This window comes from Chiloscyllium punctatum, chromosome 18 (genome assembly GCF_047496795.1).
Source record: "Chiloscyllium punctatum isolate Juve2018m chromosome 18, sChiPun1.3, whole genome shotgun sequence".
Lineage (NCBI taxonomy): Eukaryota > Metazoa > Chordata > Chondrichthyes > Orectolobiformes > Hemiscylliidae > Chiloscyllium > Chiloscyllium punctatum.
In genome coordinates, this window is record NC_092756.1 from 46,496,331 (window position 1) to 46,511,843 (window position 15,513).

At 43.3% G+C, this 15,513-nt stretch overlaps 1 non-coding gene across 1 annotated transcript; it reads right to left on the reverse strand.

Moving 5' to 3' along the window:
* Positions 1-15,069: 15,069 nt before the first annotated feature.
* Positions 15,070-15,143, reverse strand: trnak-uuu (transfer RNA lysine (anticodon UUU)). Its single transcript has one exon. It is a non-coding gene; the product is annotated as a tRNA-Lys (tRNA).
* Between the last annotated feature and the right edge of the window lie 370 nt (positions 15,144-15,513).

A 15,513-nucleotide genomic window follows, 5' to 3' on the forward strand; every position in this document is an offset into this window, starting at 1 on the left:
ACCTCCAACTGAGTACGACTAAGTATAGAAAGTGCTGGTTGTGAAGAAAGGTTTAGCAGCTTGTTTTACGTGAACTTTCATAAATTGTAAATGAACTGAGCTGTTTCTGTTAGCTCAGTATTAAAGGCAAGTCGGTAAGCTCAGTCCGCTGCATAATTGGTTTATGATATAAAGTGATGCCAACAGTGTGGGATTAATTATCGCAATGTCTCAGCTTACCATCAGAATCCCGATCTCCCCACTCACCTAACCCTTTATACGATGGCGATAATCATATGCACCACATATGCACCAACATTGGTAATAAAAGTGATGTGAATATATGGTAGAATTTCAGGGATCGAGGGTGACATCTTAAATCTAGAACAAACAGAGTTGTTCTCTCTGATTTGTTGCCCATTCTACGTCGTAGTAAGGTGAAGTGTAGGGAGAGAGCATTTCAAGATGTTGTTGGAAGGATGGTGAGGGAGGGAGAGATTCTGATAACTGGATAGTTGGGGCTCATACTGGAGTCGATGAACCTTTACAAACAGGATGGTCTTCACCTGAACTAGAAGAGTACCAATACCCTGAGGGGATAATTTGCCAACGCTCTTCATGAGGGTTTGAACGAATTCAGCCGCGGAGTGGGAAGCTGAATTGTAGCTCCAGTTTGCAGGTGGTTGCGAGTGGTTTTGTCATAAATAGCGTTTCAGGTTTACAAGAGTGTACTGGCAAGGATGAAGGTGGCTTGAAGTGTGTTTGCTTCAACGCCAGAAGCATCTGGGATGAGCTAGGTGTCATGGGTTGTTACCTGGGACTTCGATGCTGTGGCCATTTCATAGACAAGAACGGAGGACTGAAGAGAATGATTGTTCCTGGTACCTCAGTTTCGATTTTTCAGTCAGAACAGGAGGGTCGTTTCAGAGGGGGAGATGTGGCATTATTCGTCAAGGACAGTATTATGGTAGCAAAAAGGATATTGGTGAGGACGCGACTGAATCTGCTGAGGTAAAATGTACTGAGATTAGATTCAGGAATGGAGAGATCACCAAAAATGTTCGAGATTTATGGAGGAAAAGATTGTAAAGATGATTCTGGATAGGAACAAGAGTGACAGGGTAGTTGTTATGGGGAGCTTTAACTTTCCAAATATTGATTGGAAATGTTATCGGTTCAGCACCTCGGATCGGTCAGTTTTTGTGCAATGTGTGCAGGAGGGTTTCCTGACGCAGCATGTAGACAGGCCAACAAGACGCAAAGCCACACTGGATTTGCTTATGGATAATGAACTCAGCCAGCTGTTCTCTTTGGAAGTAAGTGAGCACTTTTTTCATAGTGACCACAATTCGGTTCTGTTTCTTCAGTGATGGATAGGCATAGGTATTTATTGCAGAGCATGAGTTATCGCGGGGAGAAAGGCCATTATGATGCGATTAGACAAGAGTTATGATGCACCGCATGTGGAAAGTAACTTCAAGGGTTGTGCACACCTGAAATATGGAACTTGTTCAGGGAAAAGCTACTGCATGTCGTTGGTAAATATGTATGCGTCATGCAGGAAATATGAGGTCGACACAGGGAGTTGGGTTTGCTGAAGAAGTTGAATCACTTGAAAAGGAGAAGGAGGCGTATGTAAACATGAGATTTCAAGGCTGAGGTAGGGCGCTTGGGAATTAAAAGCTAACCAGGAAGGGCCTAAAGAGAGAGCTACTTCGAGCGAACAGGAGGCATGAGAAGGCTTTGTCTGGCAGGAACAATCCTGAAGCTTTCAATTGATAGTTCAAGAATAAAAGAATGTCTAGCATATGATTATGGCCTGTCAAGAACAGAAGTACGACGTTGTCAACGGAGTCCAAGGATAGCAGAGACGTTGAATGTTTTTTTTATCATATCAAAAATGAAAAAGACAATGTTGTCGAAGAGAGTATTGAGATGCAACCTATTAGAATAAACGAAATTGACATTCATAAAGAGGAGTTGTTAGCAATTCATGAAAGTCTAAAAATAGGTTTGTCCCCTGGAATTGATGGGATGTATCCGAGGATTCTCTGCGAATCGTGGGAGGAGATTGCAGAACTTTTGACTATAAGATTTATTTCGTCAGTGTTTATGTCATTAGTGCTAGAAGACCCGAGTTTAGCAAATATTGTCCTCTTCTTCACGAAGTGGAGTAGAGACAATGCTGGTAATTATAGAACAGTGAACCTTAGCTTTCTTGCAGCTAAACTCTTGGAACAGATTATGAGAGATAGGAGTTATGATCATCGAAAAAGGAAGAAGGTGATTCGGGATAGTGAGTACGATTTTATGAATAGCAGGTTGTGCCTCACAAACCTTATTGAGGTCTTTGAGAAGGTGAGCAAACAGGTGGATGAGAGTAAAGTGGTTGATGTGGTGTATATGGTTTTCAGTATGGCACTGTCGGCTGTTGCATGAAATACAGAGTCATAGGATTGAGGATGGTTTAGCGGTTTGGATCAGAAATTGGCTCGCTGAAAGAAGACAGAGTGTGGCAGTTCATAGGAAATGATAATCCTGGAGTTCAGTAACTGATGGTGTACTACAAGGTTCCTTTTTGTGTCCGCTGTTGTTTGTCATTTTTATAAATGACCTGGATTAGGGCATGGAATGATGGATTCATAAGTTTGCAGACGACATTAAGATCGACGATGTTGTCAATAGTGCCAATATCTGCTGACGGTTTCAGAGGGACATGGACAATCTGCAGAACTGACCTCAGAGGTGGCAAATGGAGTTTAATGTGGAAAAGTGTGAGATAATTTACTTCGGAAGTAACAACAAGAGTAAAGTGTTCTTGGCTAATTGTTATATTCTTGGAAGTGTAGATGTGCAGAGCGATCTCGGTTCCCCTGTATATAAAACTCGGAAAGTTACCACCCACGTTGACAGGTTTGTTTGCAAGGAGTACGGTGTGTTAGTTTTTCTTGGGAGAGTGATTCAGTTTCAGAGTGAAATTATCACTTTGCAGTTCCAGAAATTAACTGGTGTGGCCGCACTCATAGAGTTGCGTGCATTTCTGGTCGCCACATTATACGATGGATGTGAAAGCATTGGAAAGGGTACAGAGGACATTTTCTAAGATGTTGCCTTCTATGCAGAGATGGTCTGACGAGGAAAGGTTGAGGGACTTGAGGCGGTTTTTGATAGCGACAAGAAGTTTGAGGGCAAAATTTAGGGAGACATAGAAGATGATCAGAGGTTGCCATAAGGTGGACAGTGAAGGCAGTTTTCTTCAAATGGTAATTTTGGCACAAGGGCACATCGATTGAGGGTGATAGTTACCGAGGTAGGTTCCTTTATCACTGAGTAGAAAGGGTGCTGAACGCCTTGCCTTTAACACTCATAGACTCAACAACTTTCAGGGCAATGAAATGGTCATTGTATAAACTTGCGGATTATGATGGTATCACAGGTCGATGCAACGTTAGGGCCAAAATGAACGTTATTGTGGTGTATTATTCGGTGTTTGAACTGTTCTTCAGCTTGAAGTTGCAATCATCTTTGGTCACTATCAGTAAAACCAACACTTGGCGAGAACTGAATGTGCAACTTTGGCACCGTACGCACTTCCAGACTGTCGTGCAATTACATCAAACTGACGAATTGCACCACTGGAGCTGCCGTGTACTGATGAGCAATGGCTACTGATCTTACCACTGGGCCCCTCAACCCAATTACTCCTTTTTTGCTGAAGATCTGAAATGAAACACAGCGCAGAGGAGGTTATACTGATGATGGATCATCGATAATGGAGCATCAGGTTCAGGAAAATGAATAGTAAAATGTGGTGAAAATAGGCAGAATTGAATTCTGTGTTCGTTTACCGTGGCTTCCTGCGTTGATCACAGGCAATGTTATGTCGCTACTGTACTGGGATTTTCCTTCTATCGGTATCAATTCGTCAGAGAATTCGATTCACTGGTACTTCACCAGCAACCTTTGGAATGTTCATACGGCACAATGACCCACACTGTACACAACGTCAACAATCTTCTGCATTACTACATCCAAGGGCACGTGGCATAGTTGTTTATAAATAGTGAAAAATTAATCATGTTATGCAAGGGCAAATTGAATTTTAGTTTAATTAGTAAAATCGCAAGAATCCAGAGTAAGTTTCAAAATGTCAGAAATTCACGTGCATTACCTTGGCCAGAATTCTAGCCCAGCAAGAGGGAAATCTGTCCTTCAATCCCCAGCATCCATGTAATCGCTTGCTCCATGTGTCCACTTGGAAACCTATATGAAGTGATGTTCAGCCTGATAGAGAACTTGTGAGAATCCTCCACTGTCTGACCTAAAGCTGAAACAGGAGCTATCTATTCCAGCTTGGAGGGTAGCGAAGTGGAGGTGAGACAAAAAATATTACTTTGTGTCGATTCACATTGTTTTCATTGTGATTGTTTAAAAACCTGGGCCAGAAAAGACTCAAGCAGAAAGAAGCAGAATTAGGCCATTATTAACACCGCTCCTGCCCGTCACGCCATTCTGTACCATCATAGCTCACACAGCACTTTTATGTCTTTTTCCAGCGTATCCATATCATCGTGTTGCCAAGTGGCTAACACATATTTATCGATCTCTACCATAAATAGACATCGAAGTTATTTATCGCTGTGAGGAAAATGTTGCATTTCGCGACAGTTGGGTTTCTGCATGAATGTTATAGGTTTTGCAGATGAGCAGCCGAGTCTGTTCTGAACACCTTTCAAACCATAAACTAAAACTCGACTCTGATGAGAGTTGCATCCACAAGTTTTGAATGGCAGTCTTAAGAAAGGCATAGAAATTCAACGCGCTTTCCATTGCACCACAGAGTCGCGGCCTCACCCAGTTTTCGCCACAAAAGCTTGCCTTAGAACGATTTCGTTCGGGACACCCATCTCACGTCTGTCTGACCTCGTCACACTTATTCACGTGTGCTCTGGATCTTTAAGTGTTCGGCTACATACTGCTGAAATGTCCTCATAATACTTAGCATTACCACACTTTCAAATAAGAAATTCAAGATGAACAACACTCTATGGGTGAAAGCGTTCTTCCTAAATCTCCTCTAAACCGCTTTTCTCCTGCTTTTCATCTATGTCACTGGTTATTATTCCTTCCCGAAAAGCCTTATTCCTGTCATGCATATCTATCCTCTTCATAATATGTGCATGTTAATCAGTTTCTCACTCAGCCTTCTCTGTGCTTAGTTGCACAGCCCCAGCGTAGCTCATCGACCTTCACAATGCGAATGGTCCAGCCCTTGGCATTTTTTTCATCTCCTGTGAACTTCTCCTCCTACAATCAGAAGGTTCCTGCAGTCTTGTGATTATAACGGAAAAAGAAATGCTCTTTGAAGAAATGCCAAAATGTCTGAACAAAATCAGCAGCTCTTGTCCATCTATGATGAGAAAGGACAGTGAACGCTTCGAGTCCACTGATTCGTGTTTGGAACTGATGGGATGTATGGGTGGGTGAAAAATGTGGAAGAGGGCGGAGAGGATCCAAAATGATTGAACTCGATGTTGGGTCCTGAAATCTGCATGGTCTTTCAGTAGAAAATGAGTTGCCCGATCTTTCAGCTTGCGCTGTGCCTTGAAGAAGAACTGCAGCAGACCAGAGACTGGTATGATAGCTTGGGAACACAATGCAATGTTAAAGTGACAGGACACTGGAAGACTGGGGTAATTTTTGTTGATTCTGGACAAAACGTCAGTGATCTCAGATTTGTCACAGACTCTGTTTTCCTCTCTCCATTGTAGAGAGATCACATTCTCAGCAGGAACTACAGTTTTCTGGATTGAATGAAGTGCAGATAAATAATTGGAAGATGTGTCTGGAAGTTTCCACAGTGAGGAGACATCGGAAACCACCAGGATCTGTATCTTACAACATAGAACGTTACAGGGCAGTACGGGCACTTCGGCCCTCGGTGTTGCACCGACCTGTGAAAATAATGTGATGTCCATTGCAATGGAAATTAACATTTCTTTTGAAACCATAAAAAGCACAGGGAAACAAAAAATGTAAGGGCCTGACTTTGCAGAGGGCAAGTGTTGCAGACAGATAGAAAATCTATGTATATTTAAAAAGAACTAATAGCAGACTTACAAGGCCAGCAAACTACCATATCAACAGCCAAGGAATTAGAAAAAAACAACTCCATATCTGGAAAGGAACTCGAATGTTTCAGGCCACTGACCTTGAAGTGTTGATAAGAAGAAGCAAATTTTACTTTAAAGGGAATATATAAAAGCTATCAGGCGCCCATTACATGATGCGTCTTGCCACTGTATTACCTGGGACATCGGAAACCTGAATTTGATAGAACTCCACGCACTACTTGCTGCAAACTTTCCGGCCCAAGAGAAGAGAAAACGGAAATTAAAGATGGAAAAGCAAACACTTAAAGCTCAGCTTACTATGATGCAAACCGTTGAAAGGAGGTGCTGCGTGAAAAGAAGGGCTGGCAGAGGTAAATCTGGCGGGTGCTTTGTTTGCAGAGCATTGGACCACTGAGTCAGGCAGTGCACGCCCAGAGAGCCTCAATCGGCCCTGGAGGCTGGGCAGCAGGGTGACTAATGGAGGAAGGCTGAGGTGGAGGGGGGCAGCCCCAAAGTTACACGTAAGCCTCTTTGCTTTATGCTTGGCAACGAATACTCGCTTATTCTCATCTCTACTACTAACCTTATGGGCAATGAAACATGTCCCACCTCAAAACTGAGCACTGAGTTTGCGAAGCGTGAACTATATTTTCAGTACAACGATGACGCATATAAGTCAATGCTTACATCTATGTTATATGTGGAAGGTGCACCTCTTACTTTTGTGGAAGATACAAGGGCAACATATTCAGTTCATAAATCAAGGCAGTTCAGAGAGTCGACACAAATAAAGATGAACGGAAGCTTCCTGAACTTAATGGGCGCATCAGGAGTCGTGACACGAGAGAGATTTACCGCACCCCTATTGTGCGAAACCAGTAATGGGGAAACATTCCAATTCTCATTTCTGTTATCGGAATTCTGTACTTTAAATCTGATGTCTCGTGATCTCATAGTGAGACTGGGGTCCGATTTGCGCAGTATCCCGACGGGCTTGCAGGTAATACAAAAAGAAGATTTAACAGTGCAGTCTGGAAAATACAAATCACGACCCCTGATGCATGTCAGAGAGCGATAGGTTCCGTGAGTGATTCACTCACCCAGGAAGCAAGTAGCCATATTTATCCCATTAACACAGATTTTCTTGCTGGAGATATGCTGCACTGCACAGCACACATACACCGCGATGATCCTGACAAATCATAAGAGAAGGATTGGTTCAGGAGATTGGTTAAACCAGATCAGTTGTTATTGTGCGAATTTTATTGGAATGATCACAGATGTGCTGTCACTTTAAACTTTTTTAAGTATCTATGACGGTAAATAGACCCTGTTGTTTTGATGTGGAAGGCTCTTTTTCTCACGGATCATTGGCGAAGTGATCCAGCGACAGGTGTCAGAATTTGGGACCATGGATACGACAGGCACAAAAAACGAATCATTGTATCTTCAGGGTCGGTGTGGGTATCTGCTTCAATGCAGTTATAAGGACGTATAGGAAGAAACTAAATTGGCTAACTCAGGCAGACAGGGCAGTCCAGGTAATCCCCGACAGGAGTGTCGAATGGCGTTTACCTATGGTAGATGTGTCGGGCCCAAGATTAAGAAGGGTCCCAACTGATTTCAGCGCAAAAGGCAAACACGATGTGGGCCTCATACGAATCCTTAAGAATAACCCCGAAGTCTGAGTATCATCCTTGCAAAGCAAAAGAGCCGTTAAAACCGGAGGCTGTGCAAGGAATTACTCCAGTCTTTGAATCTCTCTTATAGGCTGGAGTGATAATCCCCCGTGAATAATCACTGGTGCGAACACCCATTCTTTTCGTTCAAAAAGGCAAACATTCCAGGTGAATCGGGGGAATGGAGGTTTGTTCATGACCTGCAGGTTATCAAGAACGCTGTTGTTCAGCACACCCCAAGTGTTCCCAACCCCAATATTATATTGGCTCAAATTCCACCGCATGTAAATGGCTCCCTATTGTGGATTTAGCAAATGCCTTGTTTTGTGTACTGTTACACGCCGACAGTCAATTCCGGTTCACTTTTCCATTCAAAGGCAAATGGTATACTTTCACGTGACATTTTCAAGATTACTGTGAGACCCCACCATAATTAACGAGGCTCTACACAGGAGTCTGGAGACTCTTGTTTTAACCGGGGCCTCAGCGCTTCTGCAGTATGTAAACGAATGCTTAATCGCAGCATCAACAGAGAAACAATGTGAGAAAGGTAGGCTTGCGATGCTCTGCCATCTAGTCTTGCACAACTACGACTTGTGGAATGACAGTTGAAGTTCTTAGGTCACTTAATATCTGAACAAGGAATGGCCATTGGTCAAGACAGAGTTCAAGCAAACCAGCAAAATTCAAAGCCTCACATGAAGAAACAATTGTTATCCTTTTTGGTCATGCGATCCTGCTTAGAATGTTTAACCCACATTACGCAAACCTTTTGGCGCCTAAAAGTGACATAGTTCATGGTTCAGGTTTGCAGAGCTAGAGTCCGTTGCAGTGACCCGTGAGGCCGAGAGTGCCTTTGTTGAATTGAAATGGCACTCCAAACTACACCGACACTGGGATTCCAAATCCAAACAAGCCTTTTGGACAAACAGTGGATGAGAAGCGTGCCTGCATGACATTTGTGCTGATGCAGAATTATGTGTGGAAAATTGAGGCCAGTAGCTTAGTTTTCACCTCAACTTAGATCCCGTAACGGCAGGATTGCATAAATGCCTCCGTGTCCTGCCTCCATTTGAAAAGGCTGTTGTAGCTTCCAGGGACATAGTCGGCTTTGTTGAATTAAACCGACTGGTCCCACATGCAGTATCCTTACTGCTTTCTGAGCAAAACACAGCACACATGTCGGCTGCACGTTGGCTCACATACAATGCTATGCTATTGGAGAAGCCTAACATGACAATAAAGCGATGTAACGTCCTTAATGCTGCTTGTCTTCTCCCCACAGAAGGAGACAGAGACCCACATGATTGTGTCACTGTAATTAATGACATTTGAAGCCCGAGACCAGACGTATAGGATTCACCAATTTAGAATCTGGAAACGGTGTTTTATTGTGGATAGGTCAGCATTCAGAAGCAAAGAGATAGGCCAGTGTCTGGTATGTTGTAGCAACGACCCCCGAGGTAGTCAAAGCGGTATCACTTTCTTCTCATTTGTCAGCGCAAGCAGCAGAGCTGATTGCCTTGATTGAGGCATGTCAATTGGCCGAAGGACGAACAGTGAATATTTACATCGACAACAGATATGCATTCGGTGTTGTACATAATTTTGGATCACTGTGGGAAAACAAGGGCTTCTTGACCTCCACTGGAAAGCCAATCACATAAAATGGCCTGATCTCTGACCTCCTGAAAGCAGTCCGATTACCTAAATCAATCACTGTATGTAAATGTGAAGCCCACAGGAAAAATTATGATTCAATTTCTCAAGGCAATGAAAACGTAGACTGAGCCGCAAGGACAGCAGCCAATCAGCCGCCAAGTGATGAGTTTGACATGTGTATGTCAAATATTTGTAATCCAAAGCAGACTTATGGGAGTTACAGTCTCAGGCCACATCGAAGGAGAAGCGTGAATGGACAGGGCAGGGTGCAGAATGAGGGAATGGGTGTGGTATGGCCCCAGTGGGAAACCCTGTCTACCACGATCTTTATTCCCTTTCTATGCCAAAATAACACACGGTAAGGACCATGTGTCAAACGTGGGGATTTACGACAATATTTCAGCACGCTGGTACAGAAAGGGATTTACTCATTGCTCATAAAAATAATGTGAATAATGTGTTATCTGTGCCACTAATAATGTGGGGAGGGGAATACAAATGAATCAGGCAGAACACCCCCAATCCCAAAGACCCTTTGAACATTTAAGATGGATTTTATTTAACTAACACCCAGCGAAGGGAAAAGGCATTGTCTGGTAATAGTTGATGTTTTCCCATGGGGTGGAAGTGCTCCCACGTCTAAACAGGATGCCAGTGCAGTAGCCGATCAGTGATTACTTGGGAATAAAGGTGAGGCAACATTGTGCCAATCACCCAGCGAGCGGTGGGACAGCGGAAAGAGAGAAAACTATCCTTAAAAATAAATTGGCAAAATGTTGTGAGGAACTAGAGGTGACATGGACAAAGGCATTTTCACTTGTGCTAATGTATATGAAGGAGAGGAAAAGTAAATATTAGGACGTTTGAGATTTTGTTTGGAAGATGGCCCAATACAGGAATTGGCCAAGACCGATTGTAAAACATATAACAGACCACTGTGAGGACGAGATATTATGTTACGGTATAAAACTCTCCACACTTCTGTCTCAAATACAGAAACAAAAGAAGAGCAGCACGACCCCAATCAGCAGAAGGGAAGATGCACAATCTAGAACCTGAAGACTGGATAGTGGTGAAAGACTTCAGGAGCAAAAGCATGAAGGCGAAGAGCTGGCTGGGACCGTTCCAAGGGCTCCCTACAACACAGACAGCTGTTAAGATCGCCGAAGGAGCCACGTTGCTACACGCCAGCCGTTGCAAACGTGTAGCTGACCTTGAGGAGACATTGGACAACACCGGATCCAAATAAGTGTAAGTAACGATTAGAAAACTCATAGAAATATGGAGCTGCATGGTAGGACGAGTCGTGAAGGCAGGGGTGTCTGGGATACAACAGCAGACGGTAATCTTAACCAAGGATGTTCAGTTGACCTTTACATGCCACCCATGCCCGTTTGGAAACCAGGACGACTATAAATAAGGCAATAAATATTTACACAGAGATCCTTGTGTACCCAGTTACTGGCACTGAGTAGTATCCATCACGGCTACAGGTACACCTGACACGGGATATCGGATTCCTGTTATCAAAGAAGGAGGTGCCATGGCAAGGGTAATAATAAAAAAAGATTCAGAAGAGCGATAAGGAAGCCTGGTGGTGTGCAATAGATAGACCCTTCTCCGATATCTATAGACAGGTGAATATAGTGGTACAGCCTCGCACACACCCCACCCGAGATGCAGTGCAGAAGGTCCTCCAAAACATAGTAGCTCCTGGACTCGAAAAGATGAATGTCCAATGACCCGCACTGCAGATGGGCGGAAAGGCCTTTTCCAAGCTGACAGAAATGGAAGAAAGAAATAAACTGAATGTGCAGCTAAAATGATCACAAATGAAAAAAGTAAAAGTGGATTCATTGAGAAAACATTCAGCACCATATTTCACTTTCTGTGGAAGTCTACTGTTAAGGACTCAGTGGTCTCACTGCTGTAGCAATGGGGGATTTCCTCTGACCGTTTATGTTGTTGACAAACTTCCCAAAGCAGGGAATTTATATGGAACTGGCCATTAATCCAGTATTGTCACAAACAGGATTCAGACTAGCATAAAACAAAGAAGTGTGAATCCTCGAAATCTGAATCAACAACAGGAATTGACAGATAAACTATGCAGGCCTGACAGCATCTGTGGAGACAAAGAGATTTATTGTTTCACATCACAGATTCAGGCTCCTTATACTTTTTATTGTTTTATTGCCTGGGTAATTGTCAATTTCATTTCGCTAAACAGCATACTTACCAGAATCTCTCATGAGCTGACAGACGTCATCTGTAAAAATGCAAAATTCCTTTATCGGCTGTAATGCTGTTGCTGTTGCCCTGAGTTGGTGAAAGGCTGGCCTTCATTACCTTTTTCTTCTCCTTTATATCGATGAGCAGCCATGGTGAATGGAGAATTTCTGTTTGTGTCCCTTTGTGTCTCTGTACCATCTCACTCTTTTCTACATTCTCCCACTCTCTGTCTGTCAATATCCCTCATTTTTCATTTCAACTCTTGGAAAAGTGTTAAAATCGGAGGCTGTTCCGTGGCTTCCTCCGCACCCCCCCCCCCCCCCCCAGGCCAGAGTGTGTAGAACTGGGCTCACAGTCTCCAAGTAATGTCTGTGTTACTTAGGTCTGAGATCAGGTGACATTTGTTCACTCAAAACGTTATGAGCTTTTACAATTCTAAATAGTATTCATAATAGACCAGAAAAAGAAGCTGTTTCACTCCAACTATAAGATTTCTATGGTGCCATTGCCGTTTGCCGAAAATCAATGAATGGCAACAGCAGACAATGAGAGCCATTATCTCATTGGATGCGTTATTACTACAACATTGTCCTGCAAGTCTGCAGTGTCTCCTGCGTCTCTTCATTATTCCCAAAAAACTTGAAAAGACGGATGGAGAATAATAGTAGAAGAGATAGACAAATCCTCATCGAACAGAGTAAGAAGAACTCTGCGTTGAATTAGCAGGATAGAACAGAGACTAATGGGTCCACATCAGGAGGTAGGGCTTGGTAGCACGAAATAATAACGGTCTGAGCTCCAACACATGCTGAGCCGTCACTTTCGCGATGTTGGATAAACAATACGGCTTTTACAAGAAGTTAAAACAATGAACTTTCAATATACAGAACATTTAACAGCATTTGACACCATTAACGTCTGGTTATTACGATATGCTTTAACTGACGAAACCACAGACACTGTTCTTCAAATTAATAAGGGCATTTAATGAAGTATTTGATCACAGTTAATCGGACTGCCTTTCTATAATAAAGCTGCTCGTTGAGAATTTATATCAACGTCCGTTTGTGCAGGAAAGAAGTTCACAGCTGGTGACTGTCCACTGAAAATGTAGAGAAAGAGTCAATCTCTTCTTGCTTTGATTTCAAACTGATGCCTTCACCTCTTTAACCTGACAGGATAAACAGTATGCGTTCATCCTCTCGGGGCCGATTTACCGCCTGAATATGCACAGAGGGAAACTCATACGAAGTGCCCAGGGTAATTGTGGTGAATTTACCAGGAGTGGTGTGTGAGTTGGTGTTAACAGTGGGCAGTAAGGGCTAAACCATGAGCACTGACATTGATCCTTGTACCAACAGCTCCTCACTCAGGTTCTGCCTCATTCATCTCAGTCATCATTGACTTGCAGTTTATCATACTTTCCCATCGAAACTTTCCTTTTGTTCCGGACCACTTTCGGATGTCCACTTGGAAACTGCAGTTTTTTCAAACGAAATTCTGGAGAATGCACATCACTCTTTGGGATAGGCTTCACTGCCCAACCATAATTATTCAAGAGATTGAGATGGTAAGTTATTTTACTTCGTCCTCGAAGTGCTCAACACAGTGATACAGCCATGATGTCGATAGGGAGGGAGTTCCAAGAATTAGACATAGCAACATTGAATGAACAGCGAGATAGTTTCAGCTTAGAAAAAGCGAGATCCTTAGTGGGGATTTGAAGTGACAATTTATTCGGTGTATGTGCTACCATGGCTGCCAGAGGATGTGGTGGAGGCTCGTACAATTGCAACATTTAAGAGGCATTTAAAATTGTATATGAGTAGGAAGGGTTTGGAGGGATATGGGCCGTGTGCTGGCAAGAGGGACCAAATTGGGTTGGGATTTCCGGTCAGCATGGACAGGTTTGAACGAAGGGTCTGTTTCCCTGCAGTGCATCCCTATGACTCTATGATTCCAGTTGGATGCAATCAATCACTGGATTCCTTCTGGCAGAACCGGGTCTGTGCTGTATGTTGAAACAGAAAATGGTTTTCATTCAGAGTAGCCACAAGAAGAGAAATAAATCTTCATTTCCTGACTTGGAATTTTATCCAGGCCTGGGCGATTCAAACCCAGACTCTGAAGCAGGGACTCCACTAAAGTTGACAATAACCATTTCGACCTAACCTGTACAATCTCTTGTGCCTATCGTTCTTTGTCCCCACATTTTGAAGCACCGGTCCTTGCCGTGCGTGCTGAAGCAGCTAACTACTGTCTCGCAGAATAACCGTGGGGTCAGAGACCCGATAGATCTGTCATGCAGCGGGGATTGCATTGCTCAGAACAGACGTGTTTGCTGTGTGGGACTGGAATTGAGCTCGATCACACACAGATACGGTGTAAAAGCTGCCAGCAGATGTGGAGACGGTTGGGACAGTTTCATTCACACTTTGGGAAAAAGACTGGATCCTAAATTCAGGGGAGATAAGTGTTACAGACAGAAGGCTGAAAATTGGTTTGGGAACGATATGAGTCATGACCGAATGGCGGGCCGACCAGATGGGCTGAAAGCTCTAACTGTCCTCCGATGCCTTCTGGTCTCTGACCGTCCAGTATCTAAGGAAAGAGAAACAGTTAATCGTGCATTTCGAAGTCCTCCTCTCATAACTCAGCGAGGTGAGAGATGGAACAGTTCTGCTATTAAATTTTGAGACTCGGAGAATGTTTGGAGACGGAGTAATAAAAGAGAAACTGAGTATAAAGTTGAGCGTCAGGAGATATTCAATAAAATAGGTAGACGGAAATGGACATGCTGAGATTTTCCCGCAATTTCTTTTGTTCGTACTGAAACAGAAGGGAAAAGTCTGATCCTGGACCAATCAGCTATGTTTGCTCTGTGGACGTTTGAATTCCCTATTCCAACAAATCACTTCTGAACCACACGGAAACCTCACTATCCTGCATCACCCCGACCCCTGTTACTGACAATAAGCTGTTCATTACATAAACACATATGGGTACACAACAGCATCATTTACCGAGTGAATTGGGAAAATTCCAGGGAGAGTTCCATTCGGTTTCCAACAGAGCATTCTCATTCAGTTAATTCTATTGCAACACCATTTGACATGCAGCTGTCACTGTCATGTGGCCATTCGCATTCGACATCTCTGGACATTTTAGGTTGGGGCACGTTTGGAATGGAACCTCACGTTTTGGAAGGGACATCGTTTATAGCATATTCGGCTGAACTGATAACCTTGTCTCTTGCACCTGCAGTACAGTGGAGACAGTTTTCACACAGAAACCAAGAGATGATCAAAAATGGAGGAAAACATGTGTCAACAAAACCTGCCTCAGCGAGCGAATTCGCTCTTGCAACATTAAAGGAGAGCGGCAAACCTATTAACAAACAACAGCGCCCTGCGTGGGTCTCGACCCCACACTATTGAGATTAAAAGTCTCAAGCTCTACCGACTGAGCGTACCAGGACAGGATTGGTGTTGGTTAATTTATCATATCAGACTGAGTTTAATTCAGCTGACACGGCAAATTTCAAAAATCTCGTTCATTCCTCCCCATTGCAAATAACATTATCCAAGTCTTTCAATTCTCAGATTTATTCCTTCAGACCATTACAACACATTTAGGCCTTGCCCCTAGATTTTCGATTCTCTGTTAATATTTTCATGTTTTGACCCTGATTCTTAGGTCACCGAAGTGATTCCCAGCCACTCTGGCAGACTGCAAATCAATCGGGAAAATACCTTGGGAAACCAAATCATTTCTGATTAGAGTGTAGGGAATCCCATCTGCTGAAGAGACAGAGTCCCAACAATCAAAGACTGCCTTTGTTCTACCTA